The following is a 24003-nucleotide window of genomic DNA, read 5'->3' as shown; positions in this document are numbered from 1 at the left end:
GATAATTTATTTTGCTTCAGAACAGTGTGGTTTTTTTTGTCAGGATGTAAGTCAGCCTGGAAGACTGATATTTATGTGAGCGTCTCCTGTCAGAACGGGAAGGACCAGAAGATTTAGAGGGAGCCTGTGCAGCAGACCATGAGAGGCTTCTGTGGACACTGGTCACCTTTGCAGTCACCGTGGCTAGACTTGTGAAAGAGTGTGCTGCACATCTGCCCAGTACCAGCTGACAGAACTACCAGCTATAAGCAACCTCTCCACCTCCCTCTCTGAACATAGTCTCAAATTTTATATCTATGTTCAAAAATTATTAAATGTTTAAGTATAATCTATATTGATCTTTATTGTTATAAAGAAAGCATTTAGAATTTTTCTTATTTGGCACTTTTTATTTATACTCAATTTATTTAAATTAATCTTGGAGGAAAAAGAAGAAGGCTAATTGGCTAATAGCTTTGACATGAACCATCTGTTTGCTTTTATAACAAGGTACACGTTATACGATGCTGCATGGTGTTTGGCTATATTGAAATCATTAGTGCTGTGTATCACATTTTATGAGTCTTTGTGTATACATATATGCATGTGAGTGTGTGTGCCCAGGCATGCATTTGTACACTAGAGAAAAGCTTTGAGTGTCATCCTCAGGAATACTATCCACCTCTTTTCAGACATGTTCTTTTAGTGGCTCACCAATTCAGCTAGACTAGCTAGCCAGGGAGATGGAGGATCTTTTGTCTTTTCCTCTCTAAGCTGGAATCTGCTGGAATCACAAGCATGCACTACTACGCCCAGAATTTTAAGTCTATTTGTGTGTGTGTGTGTGTGTGTGTGTGTGTGTGTGTATACCTGTACATGTCTGTTTGTCTGTGTGTATGAGTATATGACATATTTTGGCAGCTGCCTTGCCTGCAGAGGCCAGTTTAGGGTGTCCTATCTCCTGAAACTTGATTTATAGACAGTTGTGAGCCACCTAACATTGGTGCTAGGAAAAAAAAAAAAAAAACAGGTCTTTGTGAAAGGAACAAGTGCTCTTAATTACTGAGCCACCACTCTAGCCCAATACTCTCAGATTTATATGAGCGGTAAGGCCATCTTGGGTCCTGGGTGCTGCCTTTTTATACCCATAGACATTAACATACACCTTCACACACACACACATGCATGCGCATGTGCACACCCCCCACACACATAAGCATAGACATAAACATGGGCACACACACATATATGCACACACATGGAAGGATGGATGGACACACACATATGCACACATAGGGACAGAGGCACAGGGGCACATGGGCACATGAACACACTGAGATGCATGTGTTTATCCTCTTCTGGTGTAGGACCAGCTTTTAATCATCTTTTCTACTGTTTTCTGCAGATACCAAAGTTGTGGATATCAAGTCCCCTGTATAAAATGAACTAGAATTAACATATAACTTGTGCACATCTTTGTATGTGTTATAAATCATCTTTAGACCACTTCTAACACGTAGTGCAATGCTACTGTTACACAAAGAGCTCTTATACTGTATTCATTAGACAATAATCTGAATAGAATCATCTGTGTATGTTTGATTTTTTTGAAATATTTTTGATTCATGATTGGTTGACTCAGAACCTGCAGAAAGAGTGGGTTGACAAGGTAAATTGACATAAAGCCAAGCAAAATGAAAATAGACTTAGTTATTCCTCACATAGATGATTCTGTTATGACCTTGCTTTCTTTCTCAATGACATTACCAGAGAAAAGGCACCAGCTTTCCAGAGAGAAAACATTGGCCTTCCACTTTACATGGTCTCTAGTCATATCAATCATTTTAATTGACTATTATTTGTATACAAATAAAAAGCCAAGTTGATAAATCATATTTATTTAGTAAACTTTTCTTAGTGTTTTCTAAGTATGGGCACATTGCAATGTGTTACAAGTTTTTTTTTAACTGTATGACTGTAATTTATGAATATGGTGAAAATTATTGTTAGGCAAATTTGTCAAATTATTATAATTTTATGCTGCTTTCTTAATTCCATTTCAATGTTACTGTTTCATAGCTTACTGACTTTAATTGATTGTTCACTGAAGTTGTAAATTTGACAATACAGCATAAGAAAAATCAATTTAATATTCAGAACTACCATAGCAATTGAACTGTTCAGAGGTGTATTCTTGGGACCAAGTTATCTCTCAACAGAGAAAGCATTCAGCACTTTGTTATTTCAAAGAAGGAATTATAATATTTCAAAGATGAAATTATAAAACACTGCAATCTAATTTACTGAATAGAAATAAGAACACACACCAATATTTTTAATGCTGAAAAGAGCCTATTTTTTCATTAGATATTTTCTTTATTTACATTTCAAATGTTATCTCTTTTTTGGTTTCCCCTCTGAAAACCCCATATCCCATTTCACTCCCCTTGCTCACCAACCCACCCAATCCTGCTTCCCTGTCTTGACATTCCCCTACACTGGGGTATCGAGCCTTCTCAGGACCTAGGACCTCTCCTCCCATTGATGTCCAATAAGGCCATCCTTTGCTACATATGCAGCTGGAGCCATGGGTCCCTCCATGTGTACTCTTTGGTTGGTGGTTTAGTCCCTGAGTCTATTCTGACCAGTAGTAGTGTGCTGCCCTGGTGAAAGCTGAACCACATTCAGGCAGTGGTGAATGTCCAGAAGCAGGAGCAAGGTGGTAGTATGTATGGTTGGTGCTACAGTTCACCCAGCAAGCAGGTAGGTGCTCACAACATTTACACACAGCTCAGTCCTTCAATTCAACTCACTCAGTCACCCATTGTGATGGTTAATATCAACTGTTAACTTAATGAGATATAGAATCATCTGGGAAACAAACCTCTGAGCACACCCATGGTGGGTTATTTTGACTAGGCTGAATGAGGTAGGAAAATCTGCCTCATGTGGCGCACTCATTTTGATGTGACACTTGAATGTATAAAAAGAAGGAAACAAGCTGAGTACATCTATTTATTGTCCCCTTCTCTTGACTGTGGGTACAACATGACCAGCTGCATCAAGCTTCTGATGACTTAATTGTCCTACCATGATCGACTGTGTCTTGAACTCTGAGCTTTATCTTGAACTGTGAGCTGCATCAGGGCATTCTGTAACAATAGGAAGAGTAACTAAGACACTCATTTCTCCATCTGTCCATCTACCCATCCACCCTTTTAATCCATCCATCCATCTATGTTCCCATTTATCTTTCCATCTACCATTCATCCATCCATCTACCCATCCATTCATCTATCAATCCATGTAGTCATTTATCCAGTTGTCCATCTGCTCATCCGTACATAACCATCCATCCATCCCATCCACTTTAATCTATCCATTTTTCAACCACCTAGAAATCCATTATCTACTTGTCTGACTAAACAAGTCCATTCATCTACTCATCTATGCACTTAACCATCTAGTCATCTTTTCATCCATTTATTCATCCATCCACATTTATCCATCCTCTACCAAACCATTCACTCATCTGTCAGACCTACCATACATCTATACTCTATTTAAAGAGCCATCCATTCATCTTTCAGTCTTCCATCTATCCACCCACCTGTCTTTCCATCCATCAATCCAGTACATCTGTCCATCCATCTGTCCATCTTTCCACATACCCATACATTTGTCCATCTATCTATCTATGCATCCAACCATCCACTTCAAATACTAACTCAGCAGTAATTAATGTCAGGCTCTGCAATGCACATCACAGAGGCCATCTTTTAGACAAAGAGAGATTCATAAAGACCCCATTTGTCATGACTGGCTGCTGCATGGGTGTATGTCCATCTACTTTACCAGCTGCTCCATCCCTTGTGTCCCAAGAGTTGACCCGTACAGATGGCATTGTGAGCACCATGTACTATGATTCTTGTGTTCATCCAAGGGAAGCTCACAGGGGATTCAGAACAAAAAGGAATCAGACTATTCATTTCCTTCACTTCTTCCTGGAAAGTTCTCCCAACTCTGCCTAAAAAGAACTAGGCTACAAGGTATCCTTTTCCTGCATCGCATTTACCATACTGTAACCTATCTGATCCCACTATCCACTACTGAGTGCAGAGAATAAAATGCAAGTATGGTGGCATTTCCTGGGCACTGCCCATCACACCTGGCCATTGTGGGTATTTCTAAAGAGGTTGAAGAGTCACAGTAGTAATCTTGTCTAGTCATTACCTTCCTGTGATTATACTTCTTTCTCTGAATGGTAGTTTGCTATAGTTCTTCATTTTCTTTAGAAATGCACACATGCTTAGGAAGTGCTGGGCATTCAATATGGAACTTTATTCATGTTAAGCAGGCACACTATCACTGAGCCCTGAGCCCTAGATCTGTAGCCTTTTAGCTGAGTATCAAATCCAGGACCTGGAGCAAACTTGGCAAACACCCCACCAACGAAGTACCTATGTCCATTCCGTTGGCTGCCTAAATCTCATCAGAATCAGAATTTTGAAAAAAACAATTTATTTAAGATTGAACCTCATCCACCATCCAAATGTTCATTAGCTTCTCTGTGGAGCATGGGACAATTAGAATAATTTATTTGCTTGTTTATGTTTTTAGGATCCTGGAAGCAATCCAGGGTCTTGTACAGACTAGGCAAGCAGTCATGAACCACCTCTGTCTTGGCTAGGATATTTTGGTTTTTGTTTTTTCTTTTTCCAGTCATCTGTTTGATACTGCCTAGAGCCAGTTGAGAATGGGGTTTTAGAGAGATTTCCCAGATCAGGTAAGCCTGTGGGGGTGTCTATTGGGGATTGATTGGGTTGATAATTGATGTAAGGGAGCCCAGACCATCATGGTAGGCACCATTCCTTACCAAGGTGGTTCTGGGCTATATAAAAAGGCCAGCCAAGCATGAGCCTGTGGGTGAGACAGGAAACACATTCCTCCATGATTTCTGCTTCTAGTTTCTGCTTGACTTCTGTCCTGACTTCCCTAAGTGATGGACTATGCCTGGGGAGTGTAAGCCAGGTAAACCCTTTCCTCCCTCAGTGATGGACTACACCTTGGAGTGTAAGCCAGGTAAACCCTTTCCTGCCTCAGTGATGGACTACACCTGGGAGTGTAAGACAGGTAAACCCTTTCCTGCCTCAGTGATGGACTACACCTGGGTGTAAGCCAGGCAAACCCTTTCCTCCCTCAGTGATGGACTACACCTGGGAGTGTAAGACAGGTAAACCCTTTCCTGCCTCAGTGATGGACTACACCTGGGAGTGTAAGACAGGTAAACCCTTTCCTGCCTCAGTGATGGACTACACCTGGGGAGTATAAGCCAGGAAAACCCTTTCCTCCCTGAAGCTGCTTTGGTCCTTTATCACAGCGACAGGATGTGACTAGGACTAAAAATAGATTTTAGGGCCTGGTGCAGCAGTTAAGAACACTTGTTGCTCTTGCAGAGGACCAAAATTTGTTTCCTATCATTCCTGTTGGGCAGCTTACAACCTCCTATAACTCCATGTCCAGGGCATCTAATACCCTCTTTTGCTCTCCAAAAAATAAACACCTGTAGACATACACATACATACACACACACACACACACACACACACACAAACACACACACACACCCTGGAACATAAAATAACTTTTTAATACAATTTTTTTGTAAGGAAAATCTCCATTTCTTAATTATATTTTTTATTATTTAAGGTAAGTTTTTAGATTTGCTTTTTATTTTTATTTATGCGAAGGTCTGTCTGTCTATATAAGTGTATGTTATGAATGTTCAGGTGCCTGAGGAGGTCAGAAGAGGGCACTGGACCTCTTGGAACCAGAGTTACAAGTAGTTGAGAGCTGCCCTGTGTAGGTGCTGAGAACGAACCCCAGCCTTAACTGCAAAAGCACCACACACGTGTACTTGATAAGCCTTCTCTCCAGCCTCAAATGAAATTTGAGACAGGGTCTCTTTGAGCTGCCCAGGCTGGCCTTGAACTTGATAAAGTAGCCTAGGCAGGCCTCAGCCTGCTTCAGCCATCTGAGTAGCTGAGATGGCAGGCTTGTGCCACCCAGCCCAGCTAGAATGTCTTTAGACCAGTTTTCCTACCTCTTTGTATCTGAATGGATCTTTAAAAGCCAGATTTCACAAGAGTTAGGTAGTATACTCTCCTTTTGGTAATCAAAAATACCATGAAAATCAGATGTTGTACATAAACAAAGGGGCCTTATCAATGATATACATTCAAGTCAAGCCTTATTTCTGGGCACATTTTCATCATGATAGATACAGGTAATCAAAGTGCAACAGAATAAACCTTTCCCCAAAGGCTTTACAGCTGAAAGCTTAGGGCAGTGTCCTGAGTTTTCAGTGGAACAGTCTCAGCTTAGGGCCTGCTCAGTCTGAGATTTGCAGAGGAGCAACCCAACAGGCTTCAAACAGCAACAGCATTTCTCATCCTTCTAAGACACTGAAAGACCCCATTCTGCCCCAGCTACTCCCATCATTCTGGCTTGGTTTCACCCAGTTAAACTAAGTCAGCTGGGAAACTCTGCTGGACCCACAACTATGGTGGATGGCCTCATGCATAAGCTACAGTGACATCAACAATGGGTTACCTTAGTGGGGCAACCCAGAGGGCCTGCAGCTCCTACCATGGTGGTTTAACTTCAATGGCATGGTGGCCACAGGACAAGACAGTGAGTTGGACATGCCCTTGGCTGTCTCTCAAGTTGTCTCTTAGCTGGACGACATCTTGAGTCTATAGTTGAGCGGTGAGTTATTCAAGCTTTGTGTAAGAGAACATAGAGCATTAGGAAGTAGGTCCTTGCTGCTTGTCACAGAAAACTATCTCAGAGCCCGTCACTGCCTGGAGAGTGCCTGGTGATGAATCTTTAGACCCATCTATTGGGCCATTAGTGGAGGGAAGTAGCTCATTGCTACACAAGGACCTGCATCAATCAGACAGTGGCTGGCCCTCCGACACTTGAGGCTGTCCTTGTTCCCTTTAAATGATGCAAATCAAATACAAAAACCCAGCTCATTACTATGTGGAATTTGAGAAATATGCAAATGAACACTCCCAAACAAGGAAAATGATGGAACCTTTTTCATCATTCTAATTTAAAGGAAATAACACCCTCCCATAAGCTGTGACATTTCCAGGGTGGCATTTGAACAGGGCCACCAGCAACTCTCTGTGGGCCATTCACAGCACCCGCTCTGCTTTATGGCTTGGAAGCCAGGTGGAAACAAGGAAATGTCCTTTGTAGTGCAGGGAAGGGAGGCTCATTGGAGGCAAGATGCTTTTTAGGGGAGGTGTTGAAAAGTGTACAAGTCAGGAGGCTGAAATAAGTCTTCTACCCCTTTGCTGTGTCATCTGAGCTGACTGTGCCCTGCGACTGTACCCTTCTTGTTTGAAGTGCATTGATTTACCCCCATCCACTTCTCCTATTAGAAGCTGACACACAGTTGGGTAGCTGGCTTCATTCTGAGGATTCAGTGGCTCTTTCTGGCCCTGACCTGGGCCAGAAACACTGCTTACCTGGAATGAACCATGCACCACAGACTTTAAGATGACACCTGTTTTGTGACGGCATGTTTGGTCAGAAGTGGTCTTTTTGGCTGGGTGAGCTGTCTGTGGCTGAGTAGTGAGGTCTTGATTGAGCTCAGCTTGGAATCACAGGCCCCTGAGAGAGTCTTCTTTAGATTCCCTAGGACCCTTGGACTAATTAGAGTTGCCCACAGAGATATCTAGGCGCCCCCTGGCTCTCCTGCCCATGGCTGAGGACTCAGCAAGGATTCCCTGAGCATGCAGGATCTTCTATGATCCCACAGTGGAGTGCTCATCTACAGCTCACCCAGCCTGCAGCTTCTGTGGGCTAGGAGATAGCCCACCATGCTTATAGGTCACAACTCAGTGACAGAAGTCAGGCTGGAAAAGGGGCCAGGAATATCTAGATAGTTGACAACAAAGTAGAACTCTGAGATCTTCCTTCCAGCCTTTTGTGGCCATTGTGAGGTTGGCAGAGGAAAAAGTCAGAAACACAGGTGGTGAGGTACAATCACTAGTATTGATTCTTTATTAGCAGGTTCCCTGTCTGGTCAGTAGATCTGTGATAGCTAGCAGACGCAGAAAGTGTGGCTTGAATGGGTGCTGAACTGGCATAACCTGTAGCCTGAATGGTTCTGAACTTATCTGCAAGGGCAGCATTTATTCTGATAAGAGTGCAATTTATTCCAATCGGTGTCATTTAACCATCATTTCTTTATTGGCAAAACAGATCTCTTTAGTAAATGTTCAGGAATAGTCTTCATGGAAGTTTTAACAGTCACAGATGGACACTTTGACAGAAACTGCACTTATCAAAGAAGAGCCACTCTGACCCCACCCCCAACCTCTGTACTGAAAGTGTGCCATGGCTGTCTTTCTGATGAAACTGGGATCACACTGGAACAGACAGGCTCTGGAGCGCAGGGCATTTTTCATGGTAAAGTGTGGGCTGCGTTAATCTGTGTAGTTATCGGGTTTAATTGTACTTGAAGGACGGCATCTTTTTCCCTCTGCGCTGAAGCCATTTGGAGGCCTGTGTGAACACGGTGTGTGACAGGCAGTGTCTAAGTGCAGCACAAGACTCAGATTTATTTAGGTCACAGTATGGTTAATAATTAATGCAGCTAGGCTGCTGATCTGAAAAGTTCTGAAGGGCTTGTTCACTTTGCTTCAGACACTTGATATTCCAGGCTGTCTTCAGGATTCCGAATTGCTAATGAGCTCCACTTTGCAAGGCGTTAATCACATTGGCTTGAAAAAGGCAGCAGGGATGAAGAAAACCATATTAAAAACAAAAACCCACGTGCACCCATATTACGTATGAATGCCACATGTCTGCTGTGTAAACATGCCTGTTAACACTCTCCCTTAACTAGGGAAGTCAGGGGAAGGGCTCGTCACTGATAACACTCTGTAAACAGACTTAACAGTATATTTACCACAATACTGAAAGGAAGCTGACATTTGGTAGAAAGATAGAACTTCGCATAAGCACATATAAGTTCAAGTCTCATCCCTGCCCTCCAGAGGCAGATAGTAAAATATGTATTGGTGCAGTGTACACAGGAGTCGGGAGTGCATCCCAGTCTTATCTTCTTGGCAGCCGGGCAGCAGAGGCAGGGGGATCAGGAATTCAGGTCATTTTAGGTTGGCAAGTTCCAGGCCAACCTGGGCTACAAGAAACACAGCCTTGTCCAAGCTTGTTTTCTATTGCTGTGATAAACACCACGACCAAAAGTCAGCTATGGGGATAGGGGGCTGAGGATTTGTTTGGTTTATACATCCTGATCATAGTCTATTACGGAGGGAAGTCAGGGCAGAAACTCAAGCACGTGCAGAGGCCATGGAGGAAGGCTGTTTGCCGGCTTGCTCCTCATGGCTTGTTCAGCCTGCTTTCTTATACAACCCAGGACCACCTGCCCTGGGGTGACACTGCTCACAGTGGGCTGGGAGCTCCCATATCAGCCAGTGATGAAGAAGATGTTACACAAACTTGTCTACAGGCCAATATGATAGAGGTAGTCTTTAACTGAGGGTTCTCTCTCTCATGTATCAAGTTGACAAAAACTAATAACCATACTCTCTCTAAAGGTTAAGAAACAAACAATAAACAACAAAAATGCAGCCATTTTCTTCTCCACATGGGACTCACTTACTCTGGGTTTGCTATACCTAATGGGGCCAGTACCTGTTTGTGGATTGTTTTGAATGCATTAATAATAAACTCAGAGTCACCAACAATGTCTCAATGTCACATTAAAGACATATCATAAAGCAATTCCCCTTGGTATCATTTGACAAAGAATAGGCTCATGTTTGAATCTTCTCCTTTGCTTTCCTTGTCTCTTTCACTGTTCCCAGTCTATCCATGTATGAGTCTGGAGGCCTACAGAATGTTGTCTGGTGTATTTGACCCTTTGTCTTTGTGTATCTGTATGCCTGTCCCTGGCAAAGGGCTCTGCTCTCTTTTATTACATCAGAGAAAGTATCACATGTGGAAGGAATAGGGAGTGGGTACTTTATAGGAATCTTTAACAGAGTTTTACAAGCAACTAAGTCACTGACTCCAACTTACCCCAACTGACCCAGATAACATACAGTATTACACACATTACTATTTCAAGCATCATTGTATGCTGTGTTCAATATTTATGCATGTTCATTTTATAAGATGATTTCAACATATCTTTTTGTCTTCCCCAAATTAGTATCATAATACACATACAAATATACATGCATTACTCTTGGGCCAGGGGCACGGGAGAGAACGCAATTTAGTATTACAGCTATGCATTAGCTTAGGTTGTAAAAGCTGATTATGTGAGAGATCCATGGCAACTAAGGTTGGCTGTCACACTGTTATTTTAAGGAAGGTTAAACAAACAGGCTGAATGAACAGTAAGCTAGCCTTAAGTCTCAAGTAACCTCAAGGCGTATGACCTGTGAGGTCTGGCCAAAGTTCCAATCTCTTAAAATGTAAGATACTTTCATCTCAGTGCATTGCCACACAATTTTCTTGGTCCCCTTGTGAAACTGCCCGCAGTTTCATGAACAGGGTTCACCTCAGTTAGGAGGGAATAAAGGACCTGAAAGAGAGGGTTTGAAATGCAAGAGAAAACGTGAAGCCAAGTTGCGTCCCAATCAAGGCTCCAATTTACTGAGAACAAACAAGGGTTTTTATAATCACAGGGGAAACTGAAAATAAGTCTCTGGATTAACTATAAAGAAAGTTCAGGTGCCAAAGTCTCCAGGTTCAGAAGATCTTCAGGTGGCTGGCATACTCAGGGAGTGGGCGTGCTCAGGCGATGGGTGTATTCAGGTGGTAGGCGTGGTCAGGCGGCTTCTTCAAAGACAGTCAACAGAGAGCATCTGTCTTAGCTCTCAGGTGTTAGCCCTCAAACAGAGGCTGTCAGGAGTCCAATGGATGACTGAAGTGAAGAGGGGATGTAACACCCTTGTGCTAAGTATAAGCCATGGGCTAGTGAGTATAAGCCATGAGCTAGTGAGTACACACCATGGGCTAGTGAGTATATGCCATGGGCTATGTAACTTCTCCAAGACATTTGCTTCTTGCCATTACAGAGGCTAAGATTTAAGTTCAATTGCCTGGTAAGGACTCTTTCCTAGTTGTGTCTTCCTCCACAGTCTTCTTGGCTGTACTCATTGTAAAGTAATTTTTACACCCCCTGACTAGGAGGAATATAATCCCATTATACGTACCCTAACTCAACACTTTGACTCAAATACATCAGCTGCCAAAGATTGTCACTCAAACAGGCATGGACAGGTTTGGGTATCAGTGTGAACTTGTGCCAACCAGTATAAGCATTCAGATAATCAATACCATCCTCCCCTTTATCCAGGAGAAAATGGTGGTGTATGTTGAGGTTGTGTGGTTGGTATGAGATCACGTGACCTCCTTACTTACTCTAAACTCAAATTTGCTTTTTGGACCAAAGGCAAAGGGCATGCGGGCAAAGCCAGCTGCATATGCATCCCAGTCATTGAGGATTCCCCCTCCCCACCCAGGCCATCAGAGAAGCAGCAGTGAAGGCCGCAGATCAGAGAAGACCTGTTTTGAACACCGATGTCTGGATGGAGCCTGCTTTGAGACTATTTTCTTGATAGCACTACAGCCTCATACTGAGGTCATGAGCAGGACATTCACTGTGTATTTTCAGTATCAATGGGAACAGCCATATAGTTGCATTGGGTGCCAAGCAAACACCAAACATGCACTTTGGGGGTCATCAGAACCTGATGTTCCCAGGAGAAGGCGCAGGTCCAAAGTGGAGGATAATTGCCTCCTGGCTGCTGGAGGGACCATGAGGTACCATTTCCAGTGAGGGGTGGCCTTTTCTGCAGCCATCTTTCCTTCTGGCAGATTTGATGCCATCCTGTGAAGCTGAAGGCAGATGGTTGACGTTAGGAAGGATGACTGGCTGCCAAGCCCACCGTGGTGATCACCTCAGGGATTTAGAAGATGAGGTCAGCTTTCAAACCTCCTTCAGCCTGTGCTACAGGACAGACAAAACATCTGACCCTGTGCTTGTGGGGTACTATGACCTTGGGGATGGGGACAGGGACAAATAATATTCTTAGTGTTTTTATCTTTCCATTAGCCACTAGAAATGATACATACCATTAGTCTTTGAGCAGCTTTAGGACAAATCCATGAGAGACAAATCAGGGTCCCTGCATTTTGGACCTGTTTGGAGTACTAGGGTCATTTGGTGAATGGAAATTGGTTTAACATCCTCAACTGAGCTCTTCCGTTGAATCTTCAGACTGACTTCTGCCACTCCTGGGCACAGACAGTTTGTGGGAGAGAAGCAAAGTGTTAAAAGCCATCAGCACAAGGGAAGGAGCTGTGCTCACAGGAAAAAAGAACAAGATGCCCTGCAGCTGAGGAAAAGGAACAGAGCAGGGACTGAAACGGGCTCAACCCTGTAGCTCATATGAAGCCACATTGTGTCATGAGGGTGAGCTGGACATGCACCTGAGCCTCTGGACCACATGCTGCATGTCATGCAGTGGAATCTAAGTGACACTGATAGCATTTCATCTTCTCAAAGCAATCCATAATTCCAAGTGAGAGGACAGCATCAGGAGGGTAATTGGCATGTTGGAGGAAACTCTCTGGTGTCAGACACTTGGCCAGTGTGCTTTCATGTGGCTTCAGTGTCACTCAGCATATACTTAGAAGCAATTAATCAGCAACTAATCGCCACTCACTACACCACACACAGAGGTAATTATCTGTTTAAGTTCTCCAGCTGGCCACTGCAGATGCCATCACCAACGTCTCTGCAGACAGGCTTTACTGAGAGTGCGGACCAGAACAGCAACAAGATGAGCAAGGGAGAGGACTTGGGCCGCCTTCTATGGGCACCAAGAATCGGTAAGGCTGGGGAGCCCTGCAACACCCAAGGCTGTCCTGGGAGCCTCCCTGCCTGGCCACCCCACAGCAGAAGAGAACAGAATTAACAGTGAAATCGTGGGGACACCCAGTACCTTCTAAAACTCATCCAACTTAGAGACTCTACCTTTCTCCTTCCCATAAACTGTCCAAGTTCCCAGGAGGCCCACCTGCTCCTCGTAGCCTCTAAGGTTGAGTGGAACCTTCGGTAGTTCAGACTGGCACAAGCTGCATCATTTTGGAACCAAAGTCCCCCCTAGGACACTAACCTTTCCACTGTAGTGGCCTCTTAGTCACCAGGCCCAGCAGCCAGGCCCTCCCTCAGTCACTGTTGGGTATGCATGTAATCCTAAAAATTTAAAAAATGCTCCTTTGTATTTCCTTCAGGAGAAAATCTAGTAGGTGCGTTCTAGTCCTTCTGTCTAGAGTGCCTTTGGAGCAGAACGCGGTGTGCCTGTTAGGTAGGGTGTGGCAGTAGTTAGCTGGGGATCAGGACTTTTAAATTCATTAGCTGAGGCTTGGATATGTTGGGAGCTTTCTTCCCAATGTAACAATTTGATAGCCTGTGGATGTTTAAAAGGTAGGCCTCAGTAAGATATTTCCCCTATGTCACCGTGGGCATTGCCATCTGCCTGCGTAATCTTGACACAAGTAAGGAACACCACAAAAGGGCAGTGGGGAAATCAACTGTGGCCCTTACCTGGCACTCATTGCAAGAATTCTTTTAACAGCTTTGCCATAGGCTATGAAGCTGGACCATAAGGCCACAGTACTAGAGAGTAGGAAACTCATAACTAAACTTAGCTGCTAATGATTAAGAAGGCTACTTATAATAAATGATAAAGACGAGGGGAAAGGTTTTGATGGAAAATCTTACCCTCCAAAAAGTCTCCAGTAAATCCCCAGAGTCTACTCTGGTGTCAGTAAACCCATTAGCACAGTCATATGGGCTTGCAGGTAACTTAAGAGTCACTCTTTATAGGTTTAATCCCAGCTTGCTGATGATAAAACCTTTGATGTGTAGGGTAGGACAGCAGTTGCCTAAGGTACAATGCAAAACCCTAAAGACATGTTTGCTAAAACACACACTCTCCTGGAGCCTGCTGGGATCTGGGGGATAACTAATACAGAAGAGAAGGCAGAGAACCCGACTCTATATTGTCTGAGTCGCTGCCATCTTGGCCTGAGTCAGACTCAGCTCCATTTGGTTCATTTGAAGAATGTTTAGCTAAGACAACATGGCAGGGCTAAGTTGGCCTGTTGCTGTGTTTCTTCTGACACAGAAGCTCAAACATGTACAGTACTTTGTCCTCATCAGGAAGCCCAGACCAAACCACGAGGCCTGATACTCATGCAAAGATGTTGAGTTGCTTGGAAGCGCCTGAGAGTAATTGGCATCCTGTTAGGCCAGCAGGTCAAGGCTGGGAAGTTGTACAAAATTATTTGCCTTGGATATGTGTCTGTGTCTATCTAACAGGTGTCCAGATTAGCTGGTAAATAAAAGTTCTGCCCTTTTTGTTATGTGAGCAGCATACCTCATTCCTTCCTCCTTGACCATGTCCTGGTTCAACAGCCTTCCCTGTCCTTGTTCTCAAATACACTATTTCCATGCCATGAGACCTAGCATATGGTATCATTTCTTTGTGATCCTGAAAACTGATCCCTCACACACACAAGGGACGACCATGGCCATCCCTTATGTGTGTTCTTTTGGCATTAGACTCTTGGATGTGCAAAGTCCTGGGTCCCACTTGAGGTGATCGGCAGTGAAACCCTTCTTCATCATCAATGGTGAGGTCCTTGTATCCTGAGCTCAGCCAGAAGGTGGAAAACTGGAGGCCAGGGCCGCTTCTCTGTGTACTAGGCTCACTGCAGCCTCCTGAGCTGGTGGTTTGTTGCTGCTGGAACCTCAGTATCTGCATCTGGTCCCAAGGCTTTGGGGTGGACAGAGCTAGTGAAGCCACTGGGACAGAGGAAAATATCCCTCTGATGATGGGATTATTTGGCTGGGATTTCTTAGCTCCATGCATTGTTGTCCAGGAGGTCAGTGCCCATCTTCCCTGCCCACCAAGAAAGAGAAGAGAGCTCCATCTGGGCCTCAGTGGCATCACTGACTGACTACCACAGAACAGTCAGAGGACTTTACTAGAAGCCTGAAGAAATAGTACTTGTAGCCTGAGTCTGTCACCTCTTCCTACTCTATCCCTCCTGGCCCAAGCCTGCTTCACCCCCTCTGGCTCTGCGTCCTCTAGACCCTGTGTACCTATGTGCTTATTTAGGCTGAATTCTAGTGCTCAGTCTGAGTCAAGCAGACCAGGATTGGGGGACGGTCCCTAACCCCATCACTGGACACCTTTAAGCAAATTCCTTTGTCTCCTTGTGCTGTTGTAGATGCATAGTTGTTTATTCCCTGGGGTTATCTGCACAGTAGATGGTCACAGTACATGCATATGTGACACTACACACAGTGCTGGGCCACAGGAATTGCCTGCAATGGGATATAGAACAAGCCTGCATTTGGGTCACAGGACTTTTTGGGCAAATGCACTGTTTTCTTTGGTATCTAGAGTATATCAGCCCCATGTCAGAGATCTTAAGCCCACCCTCTGTCCATGACCTAGGACTGTTCTTCCTATCTAAGTCTCTCCAGGCCTCTAGCCATTGGCCTATGTCCTAGAGCAAAGCAAGCACTTGTGCTGCCTGTGGAGAGCTGGTGCCTACCCACAGTTATGTATGACGGGAGCATTCACACGTGTGTCAGGTCAACTGGAGTGAATACAGTGGTGTTTATCTTTCTGAAGCCAATCCGAAGCTCTGGCTCTAACTCACTCCCCAGGGCAGAAGAGACAAGTGTTTGTGTGAGGAAAAGGGAACAGTTCTTCTTTCCCTCCAAGGCACACAGCTCCCCGTATCCCTCTGTGATGTCAAGGGATTAAAGACAGTTGGAATCTCTGGCAGGTGCTGAAGGTGCCCAGATGACCCTCCTTCCTTAAGAACAGGATTTTATTTTATTTTATTTTATTTTATTTTATTTTATTTTATTTTATTTTATTTTATTTTTTGTTCTAGGCCAGCTTCATGGCCCATGTGTGCAAAGCCAGGGCTTGATGAGGGTGGAGCCTGAGGGAAGCAGAGAAGTGTGGCCTCCCACCCCTAGTCAGGTCTGTGGCCTTCTGCTGTACTCTTAGCAAGGCATGAAAACGCTCAGGTTTATTTTTTTTTAAATTTGTTTGCATATGAAATGGGGCTAAATACATCAAACCCTAACAAAAGCCCTAAGAAATAGGAGACAATATATGCAAATTACATTTACTCCCTGACCTCAATAAATGCCTGTTATTACTGTGCTGCAGAACACAATCCTTTGTAAGAGGTAGGATGCAATAAGGTACTATTGTTATTTTTATTTATTTTTGGACATCATTCAGAGGGGGCCCAACACTCTTCTGAAAGCCTTGTTGTATAAAACATCACAGCAATGGATAGAAGTCTAGAGAGAGAACATCCCTCAGGCCCAGGCCCTTTTTTCCTCCCTTCCCCTGGATTCTGGAGTCATGCAGGTCTCTTGAAACCACCCTTTCTGACTGGCTCACACACCCAAAGTCAGGGTATGTGTGGCTTCTTCTAGCTACCCAGTCATTAGCTGGGTTGGGAGTTAATGTTTCTCTTTATTCTTGTGCAGATAGGTCTCCATCTGAGCTCCTAGCTTTTAGCAACAAAGAACAGTGTTGTCACGAGCAACTTTCTCAGTGGTGCCATCATTTCTGATAAGCCATGCTTCACTCCCCCACATTTTCTTATAAACTCTCAGAACAGCTTTAGTCCAAGGGACCCAAGCTTCAGTGCCCAGTTGAGTTGTTTAATTCAGGAGACATGTTTAATGCTTATGTGGCTGTTCAGACTGGGTTGTGCCTCTTCACCGAGGTACTGGGACTCAGATCTTTCATCTGCTCCTGGCCCTTGTACCTTCAACACTATTTAGGCAAGACAGGGGAAGGAAATGCTTTCCTTATAACCATTTGCTTATTCACTTTGCCTGGACAATATCCTCCTGTGGCCGTATCTCCTCATTAGAGACCCTGAGAAGTGCTTTCCCAGGAAATGATACGAGTCTGACTGATGGCATAGAGCTGCAATTTAGTGAGCAATGAATAACTTTCCCTATGGGCAGAGAGCATTCTGCCCATTCCACAGTCCTTAGAGACTGAGGCTCAGGGAAAGTGAGGCAGCTGGACTGTAAGTAATTGACTACTGTGGGCAGGAGAGGCATGTCCAGGGCACATCAAGCACTTCAGAGACTGTAAACTATAGAGACACAGTACTCTGACAGATATGGAACAACTAGAATTATTCCAGAGACAGACAGAATAAGGCTTAGAAGCATGTTCACCCTCCTGGAGAAAGAAAGTATCATGATCTGCAGAGAGGCAGATGTTTCCAGTAGATGAGGTTAAATGTTAGGGTATAAGTATGGTCCTCATGCTTCTATTGGGCTCTGAGATCCAGCAGTGTGAAGGCTTCTCTGGCTCCAGTACTGAAGGTTAATTATCCAAGTTCAGACCTGCCCACAAGGACATCACTGATGGCTATTCACTGAAGCAGTTTCTAACTCCAAAAGGAGAAATGATGGGATTGTCTTTCTGTGGGAGGATGGTGAACAAGTAAGCTGTGGTTAAGTCAGATGACAGACTGAAAATCCTAATCAAAATAACAGGGGTCACCGTGAATCACATAGGTGCAGTAACACGCCGCAGAGCCACAAATATAGGTTAGCTTCATGTTAACAAAGAATGCAGACTTCATGGCATCCCATAGCCACTGGGACACTGCTGCATCCTAATGACAAATTAGAAGTGGGGAGACAGGATCAACAACATTGTTTTGATCCATAACAGAGAGGATACAAGGCAGACCATAATCCAAGAATAGAGACAGGCAGGTGGGTGGGTGCAGGGTGTCACTGTGTCCCAGAGTGGAAACTACTAGTGAGATGAGTTCTGGATTAGAAATACTGGCTTCTGATATGAATATTTGGGGCTCAATGTGGGTATCTCAGGAGGAAGGCTGGGATGGTAGGCCTTTAATACAAGGAGAGGCTATCCTCTCTAAACTGAGACCAACATACCTGCTGAAGCATAGGTGTACAAATAAGGGGTGGATCCACATCATCCCTTGGGGAACAGATTGGGATTTCCCATGAGGGACTGGAAAGAGTTGGAGGACAATTGAGGTCCAGAGGCTAAAGAGAGATGAGTAGGAACTATGAACAAAGGGGAGGATCCCAGCTCTGAGAGGAGTAATGTGTTTTTGAGCTGGTTTATCATTTAAGTGTGAAAATCACCATATTGAGTATGGAGATCCATACAGAGAAAGGTACGCAGGGTTTGGGAACTTAAGACATCAACATACCCTATAGAGTTGAATTGACAGGACCTCTGGCTTCAGTGAGAAGGGTAAGGCAGAGGCTGAGAACCCCTCAGAAATGACCAGTGTATTGCTGAAAAAGGTAGGGGCCATGTTCCTTGCAACTACTGACTGCAAAGTCCCCTTCTTGGTTTTCGTCCTTGGCAAGTAGATCTAAGGAAAGAGTGTGGGGAGGGGGAACAGCAGAGAGGGATGGTAAATGGCAATGCGCTCTGATAGGATTACATTCCTATTTTAGCAATGGGGATGACTTGGGGTGTGTGCACTGATGACTGTTAGAAGATCATCATTTGAAACATAAGTATGACTTTTTTTTAGAGTTCATCTCAGAAGCTGCATATCACAGTGCCTTCTCCAGGGAGGACTACTTCTCCCAGAGTCAACTTCTGAGTTATCTATCAGAAAAAGAAAGGTAAAATTCCTTGGCCACCAAACAAGAGAAAAAAGATAAAGAGGAAATGGGAGTCTATACACACTGCTGCTGGGACGAAGAATGGCATAGTCACTTTGGAAAGTGGTTAGCAGCTTCCGAGAATGTTAAACACATCCTTGTGACATAACCCAGTGATTCCACACCAAGGACTCCATCGGAAAAATAATGAACATGTGTCTACACAGACAAAAACGTATACTAGAATCTTTGTAGCAGCACTATTACTAAATTCCCTACAGAACAGATTATCTGAGTGTCCGTCAACTAAAATGAATAAAATTTGGGGAGCTATACAACAGAGCACAGTTTAGCAATAGAGAAGACCAGTTCACCCAAAGCCCCCAGCTTTTCACTTGCTGTTGGTGATGGTAGAGAGAGGGAAGAAAGACACCAGAGACTATCTTGAGGGATTCCATTCCATGGCACATCTAGAAAGAGCCCGTTTGTCAAGAAAGAAAATACTTGGTGGTTTCCTGGAGCTAAGGGTGGTCACTGAGATGGACTGTGGCTGAATGGGAGCACGTTTTGGTGGGTGATGGGATTGCTTTGAACATGGTTCATGTGGATAGTAGTCTGGAGTTATGTGTTCACAAAAGGAAGCTGCAATGAATCCATACAGTGGCAAATTCCAATGTCCAGATGGTATGCCAGGAAAGCTATTTAGGCAGCACAGTGGCTTCTTCATGAGGCAGATTAAGGAGTGCTTTGGCTTCAAGTCCTCTGCCATGACTCTCCATCTGGACTGCATTCTACCACTGAAGCAGTCTCAGGTGCTCCTGGGAGTTCTATAGTTCCTGTCTGCAAGAGTACCTGCTCTTAGTCCTAACAGCAGCCACACTTGTCTCACAACCAGTTGTCTCTAGGGAGGCCCTGTGACAACCACCAGCCTCCTGAATCTCTGCCCACTAAGGTTGGAGCCACCACCCCCTTCTACCATGACCTGGGAATAGTCCAGCTTTGCTAATGGCCCACTCATCTGCTTATCTTCATTCTTCTCTTTTGTCTTGATTGTTACCCAAGGAGGTGACTCCCAGATATCATGTTGTGATGTATGTGATAGCACTCAACAATACTGGCTGGACCAGTATGGCTCCCTGTGACTCAAGGTCATCAGCAGGGGCAGAGATTCTTTAGGCATCGTTCTGGTCTGTCCAAGCTAAGGTGTTCAGGACTACTTCTGGTTGGAACTCATCATGCTCTGTCCTTGGGTTCTTGGTAACTCCTCCTGAAATGAGGGCTCCTTAGCAGTTGTAAGCTCCACAGTGTCTTAGATGAGGGCTTGGGGTGGAGTCTGCCCTGGTTGGAAGTCTCATATACAGGCAGTTGCAAGGGAGGTATAAATGTAACCAACAGACTTTGGAGACTCATGTTTCCAGCCTCACCCAGGGTGGAGGAGTACCATAGAGCATTCCCACAATGCTCTGGAGCCTTCTGCTCTGAAGCAGGCATCACATGGCTCAGTGGGGCTGTCTCTGTGGAATGTGGAAGCTCATTGTGTGCCTTCATTCTGAGACATTGATTGGAAGAACAAAAGCTTGTTTTTCTTTTGTTTTTAACCATTACAGACTCATTTAAAATAAACTTCATAGGAGCTGAGTTCACTACTCCCTAGGGACTGTTTTGACCACTAAGCATATTTAAATCAAGTTTTCAAACTTTGCAATTATTGGTTTTCCCCTTCTGACTGTAACATCTCCTATAGAAGCTGCATTTGTGGAATACAGATTCACAGACAGGTTTTTGAAGTCAGAGACACAGCTCTGTCTAGACTAGATGGTGGGGTTTTTTGACAGGAAAGCATTAATGGGAAGTGTACATGCTGAGAGTTCATTCATTTTTCTTTCTTAAGCACATTTTAGAGAAAGTCAGCTGGCTAGGAGAACTTTGGATTCAGGCTTACCAAGAGCAATGCATTAGTCAATGAGTGACTGACTGACTATCTACCTGGTTGGTTGGCTGGGCCTCCACTGGTCTCCCATCTGGATACACGTAAAAGTAACTCTTATAGGCCTGATATAATTGTCATCTCTGAGCCTTACTGCCTTCTTCTGCTAGCCTGGGCTTTGTCTGCAAGCTTCTAGCCTCTGTATAATCTAATTTAGGCCTAGAATGTTTCAGCCTCTGAGACTTGCTAAATAAGTTCACCCCTTTCTAGTTCCTTTTGATCTCTGGCTGCCTGGTTCAAGTTAGCTGTTCTGACTCAAAACTCCTCTCCAAGCTAACTGATTTAATTTGGCTTTTCTGGACTTCTCCTGAATTGCTCTTCTTGTCTTCAAACTAACTCTAGCAATCTGTTCTAATCTTCTGGTTCCTTCTCATTCTCTGGCTAGTTCTGTCTTCACCTGTGTCTAGCTTGTTCTCTCTTCAATCTGTCTCTGTAAAACTCTCCCAGTAAAATAACTTCCTCCTCCTCCTCCTCCTCCTCCTCCTCCTCCTCCTCCTCCTTCCCCCTCCCCCCTCTCTCTCCATTATTCTCTTATGTATCTTCCCTTTCTTCTCTCTTCTCCTGAGAATTGGGCATATCCTATTCTTTCATCTTTCTCTGATTTGTCATTTTGTCTGCCATCCAATTAGACATCACTTTCAAACATTGGTGCTTCCTTCTACAAACTAACATTACCTTCATTGTTAGGGGCTATACGAGTGTACCACGGCATGTCTATATTCTAGCAGAGGGATTAAAGGTGTGTGCTAAGGGCTGAGCCATGCTACAGCTATAAACAGGTTTTTTTTTTTTCAGTAAACACAACAATCTCTGGGTTCACAGTATGATGACAACAGACACATGTACCTGATGTAGAAGCATCAGCCACTCACCCTTGGCTTAATGCCAACTGGTCCTCAGCTGGTGCACACCAGTGAGGCAACCTCACACTGCCACACTTCTCTGGTGTCCCTTTTGAGAGTACCAACATCCTAGCACTGGAATATAGATTGGTGAGACCTGGTGGTACACTTCTCTGGTGTCCATTTTGAGAATACCAACATCCTAGCACCTGAATATAGATTGGTGAGACCTGGTGGTGGCTTCTGGAACAGTCCTCCTGAAACGGGCTGTTAAGCAGACCTAAGAATGCTGCTGCAGAATCCTCCCAGAAGCCTGCAATACTATCTACTTCCTCTAAGGAGGAGTCACATCCAGCAGACCACAGTTCAGGCACTGATGTGAACCAATCGCATTCATTTTCAAAGCAATAACTTGACTGAGGCTAGCAGGTTTCCATTCATTCATGGTAGAGGCAGAAAACAGATTTGATGTAACATTTTGTCCGGACTTTTAAAGTTGCAAAACTGAATATATAAAAATATATGCTTTGACATAGGAAAGCTTGCTACCCAAACACTCAAATCTACAATGAGAAAGTTCCCTTTACCTCTAGAAGAGCAGCTTCCATGAAACACAGTGTGCCTAGAAACCATAGTCGTGACACTCTGAGAGTGAGTGTGATGCACAAGAATTGGGGCTAGAGCTGAGGAAGTTTTAAAAAACGCAGAGAAATGACTGGAAGTTGCCATGGCACCTCCCTTGGTGAATGTCTCAGTCAGCTGTCATGCTATCACAGAGCCTGTGCTTAGGTTTCTCATATTCTGCTTTATCGTGGGACTGAAAAACAAGTTTGGTTGCTGCTTGCAGATTCGGATGATGCCAAGAGAACCTATGATTGCTTTTAGGTGAGAACTTACAAATTCCACACTGAAGAAAAAAAAAAGTTATTGTGTGCTGGGGATGCAGAGATCTATGGGAAGTTGTCAGAGTTGTTCTCTTCCTATGCCCACAATACAGTTTAAACCCCTTAAGGTATGCACACAAAGAGATACCAGATACAGAAGGTTCAGTACAATTGGAGGCCCAGCTTCTAGAACCTTAGAACCTACACAAGTGGGGCTATGTCCTGAGAGAGATGTTAGGCTGTTAAGGATGCTCAGGAGCCTCCACAGAGGGAACATAGGGATGTCTATTCACTGGTAAAGATGCTTGCCACTGAGCCTGACAACCTGAGTTCCATGCCCAGAACCCACATGCTGGAAGGAGAGAATCAACTCCTGCTAGTTGTCCTCTGAATTTCATGCATTTGCTGTGGCCTGCACACATAGATACAAAAAGAAGAAACACTGCTGTGACACTGCCTCTGTACACCCCTCATTTCCATCCTCATCTGGCCACTCACAGGCATCTTGTCACAAAGAAGGCTTCCTCCACTGCCTAGAGTTTGTTCCACTGAAGTTAATGAGCTCAATTATAATCAAAAGTAGTAGGCTGAACCAAAGTCTGCACTTCATGGTGCTTATGCTGCTTATAACAGAGGCATTTATGCTTAGGCAGGATGGCCAACCACAGGATTTTTGACAGTCAGTTAAGGCTTTTAGAGCAAGTAGCTTCCACGCTGGCAAAAGCATGCTTAAAAGCCAGACAATCATGTTAATAGGATGCATGCTCACGTTCCAGAACATCCCCAGGAGTGAACGGAAAAACATCTTTTCTTTAGTGGAGAATGAGTTCAGGTATTTAAATTAAGTAAAAGTTACCTGGGTGTATGGGCACAGGGACCTACAAGATTGCGGGGTTCTCTGCAGGAAAGCCTGGGCTGTGTCCTTTTGCTACACAGTCTCAGTTTGGAAGTCTCATTGGCAGGAGACTGTGGGGCTAAAGGTAATCTGAAGAAAGGTTCTGTTATAGCCAGGCAGTACCTAGGCACAGTCTTACTGGTGTGAAAAGAAACCACAACCATAGCAACTCTTAACTGGGGCTGGCTTACGGTTTCAGAGGTTTAGTCCATTATCATCACTGTAGGAAGCATGGCAGTGTCCGGGAAGACAAGGGTGCTGATAGAGGAGCTGAGAGTTCTACTTCTTGATCAGCAGGCAGGCAGAATGGGACTGTCTCACTGGGTGTGGCTTGAGCGTATATAAAACCTCAAAGCCTGCCTTCACAGGGACATATTTCCTTCAATGAAGCCACACCTCCTAATGATGCCACTCCCTATGGGCCTATGGTGGCAAATTACATTCAAACTACTACAGACACTGTGTTTCATCCACAGCTGTCTTGGAATATTGGAAACACAGCCCAGCCTACAGAAGCATAATGGAGGTCTCAGCAGGACTGAGAGACATGACCAAGGTTGAGTTTACACGACTATTCAATAATAAGCTAGGGGCAGATATGTCAGAAGTTCCAGGGAGCCTTCAGTCATGACCAG

General features: G+C 44.3%; 2 long non-coding RNA genes across 2 annotated transcripts; one reads left to right on the top strand and one right to left on the bottom strand.

The window, feature by feature from the left end:
- Positions 1 to 2981: 2981 nt before the first annotated feature.
- On the bottom strand, positions 2982 to 7866 carry LOC116100943. The gene is made up of 3 exons (XR_004122742.1): positions 7518 to 7866; positions 6592 to 6761; positions 2982 to 3131 (listed from the first exon to the last, which is right to left on the bottom strand). It is a non-coding gene; the product is annotated as an uncharacterized LOC116100943 (long non-coding RNA).
- Positions 6620 to 19102, top strand: LOC116100944. The gene is made up of 2 exons (XR_004122743.1): positions 6620 to 6747; positions 18688 to 19102. It is a non-coding gene; the product is annotated as an uncharacterized LOC116100944 (long non-coding RNA).
- Positions 19103 to 24003: the final 4901 nt, after the last annotated feature.

The sequence above is a fragment of the Mastomys coucha genome, unplaced genomic scaffold (genome assembly GCF_008632895.1).
Source record: "Mastomys coucha isolate ucsf_1 unplaced genomic scaffold, UCSF_Mcou_1 pScaffold21, whole genome shotgun sequence".
Lineage (NCBI taxonomy): Eukaryota > Metazoa > Chordata > Mammalia > Rodentia > Muridae > Mastomys > Mastomys coucha.
Note: the sequence above shows the minus strand (reverse complement) of the source record. Positions and strands in the feature narration are given on the sequence as shown.